This window comes from Penaeus chinensis, chromosome 31 (assembly GCF_019202785.1).
Source record: "Penaeus chinensis breed Huanghai No. 1 chromosome 31, ASM1920278v2, whole genome shotgun sequence".
Classification (NCBI taxonomy): Eukaryota; Metazoa; Arthropoda; class Malacostraca; order Decapoda; family Penaeidae; genus Penaeus; species Penaeus chinensis.
Genome location: NC_061849.1, coordinates 10,813,201 through 10,815,700, shown reverse-complemented (window position 1 = coordinate 10,815,700; position 2,500 = coordinate 10,813,201). Strand labels below are relative to the sequence as shown.

At 32.4% G+C, this 2,500-nt stretch overlaps 1 protein-coding gene across 1 annotated transcript in view; it reads left to right on the top strand.

Moving 5' to 3' along the window:
* LOC125041701 (disintegrin and metalloproteinase domain-containing protein 11-like) overlaps positions 1–2,500 on the top strand; it is a 215,660-nt gene that overhangs the window by 128,187 nt on the left and 84,973 nt on the right. The gene's annotated exons all lie outside the window — the stretch shown is intronic.

The following is a 2,500-nucleotide window of genomic DNA, read 5'->3' as shown; positions in this document are numbered from 1 at the left end:
AAATAATTTCCAGAATTAAAAGCCTTCTTCCTATTAACAAAAATAGTAAATAGATAACTACTTCGATACATAACAATACGTCATTAGATAGAGTAGATTTTTTTAAAAATACATATAGAATACATCCATGCCTGAAATTGATACTAATCAAATAAAATTATTTAGAAAAAATATACGTATAGAATAGAATTAAATCCATGGATAAAAACATCCATTAACAAATACACGAATCGAATGGTGCCAGCTGTTGATACTTTCCCGAGAAGACCAAAGCAACGTCATTTTTCATCCACAATAAAACCGTAACAACATTTTTAACAGATACAACATAACCCTGGAGAAATATTTTTGCTGTTGTCTGTCCTCGTTTTTAACGTTACTTAAAAATGGGTTGATGAGGGAAGGAACGAGAGAGGCAGGAGGGAGGGTGATTATAATATAAGACACTCTTAGCTTAATCACAGTGTGTTTGATAATTATAACTTCACTCTATGCGTAATGGATGCTGTGAGTAATACAGAGAGCAAAATGTAAAGTGAATAGGCCTGTGCGGAATTATGAATATTTAGATTAGGAGGAAATGTCGTAGTAGAAGAGAAAAAGATGGTAGATCAAGAGAAGAGGGAGAGAAAAAGGGTGAAGCAAAACTACGTTCGTGTTATGGAAAAGATGCATATGCACATAAAAATCCATTTAAAAAATCCTCGACACGCAGGCTTCCTTGTGTGTGCGTGTGTGAAGTAATACTTAATATTACTTTACATCCATTTTTCTCACTCTGCCTTCCATTCTTTTAGAGATTATTTTCAGGACCAGGTTAGGCTACTACGCGTGATTTATAGGACCGTCATATGGCGTCTATAATAGAGAATAATGGCTTCCTAAAGGGATCATCAGTGTAAAGAAACAAAAAGTGTGAACCTGAAAATGCCCAGGCTGGCGAAGAATAATCACTCTTCATTCCCAAGCCAACAAATATATAGTGCCAGGGTTATTACGCTAATTGTTATAATTATTACTTTTATTGTAGACGTTGCAAATACTTGAAACATCGTATTTTTTAAATTTAAGTCAACTAAATATGGTACACATAACACAAAAAACAGTATTCATGATTATATTTATTTGAAGTTTATATTACTATTATTCTTTATAATGTTTTCCTAATAGCATATAATATCTCATACACAAAATTCCTTAATTTTCCTTACTTTTTTGAAAGATCATAAAGGTTATTTATTCAGTGTTGGTTATTTTATTTGTCAAATGGAAAAAAATTACTTAATTTTGGAATAATGATAGCGAATGTATATTTTATTTAGTGTCACAGACAAATGTTTATCAGTAGCCTCAGTTTTCAGAAGTAAAGGAATTTAGTGACAACACGATTCACATTTTGAGGTGTAATAACTTTTTTTCTCTCTCTCTTCCATTTCCATTTTGTAAGTGGCAATAAGATTTCATTTTGTTCAGTGGTCACTACAGTAGAGGAGAGAGTAAATTGGCCGTAAAATTTAGTTTGTTCACTAACGAATTCTCTTTATTTTCCACAGTAGCAGTGAATTTCAATTGTCTTTACTAATGACCCCATTATTTCTTCGGTTTTTTCTTATCACTCTCATTTCCTTTGGCTATAAATTACTTTCATTAAGTATTTACTATAAGATCGCGCTGCTGATCGCCTTGTTACATTGACAACAAATCTTTTTGGTTTTCGTTTCTTTCCTTCTATTACAGCGATGTATATAATATATATATCCACATATATATATATATATATATATATATATATATATACTTATTTAATTGTTTATTTATCGATTTATTTATTTATCTCAGAAATTTTAGTTACAATCCTACTTTTTTGCCTATACATTTTCATTCCTTTTCTTAGTTTCTTCTCTGGTTTACTTGTTTTTTACGCATTGTCTTCCACTCTCCATCTTCTAGATACTAATTATTCACTTTTTCACTACTGCTTCTCCTCTGTGTCTCATTTTCTTCATTCTTTCTCTCTCTCTTTTATCTTCACTCTCCCCTTATTTCTCTCATTTTCTTCATTCTCTCTCTCTCTCTCTTATCTTCACTCTCCCCTTATTTCTCTCATTTTCTTCATTCTCTCTCTCTCTCTCTCTCTTATCTTCACTCTCCCCTTATTTCTCTCATTTTCTTCATTCTTTCTCTCTCTCTCTCTTATCTTCACTCTCCCCTTATTTCTCTCATTTTCTTCATTCTCTCTCTCTCTCTCTTATCTTCACTCTCCCCTTATTTCTCTCATTTTCTTCATTCTCTCTCTCTCTCTCTCTTATCTTCACTCTCCCCTTATTTCTCTCATTTTCTTCATACTCTCTCTCTCTCTCTTATCTTCACTCTCCCCTTATTTCTCTCATTTTCTTCATTCTCTCTCTCTCTCTCTCTTATCTTCACTCTCCCCTTATTTCTCTCATTTTCTTCATTCTCTCTCTCTCTCTCTTATCTTCACTCTCCCCTTATTTCTCTC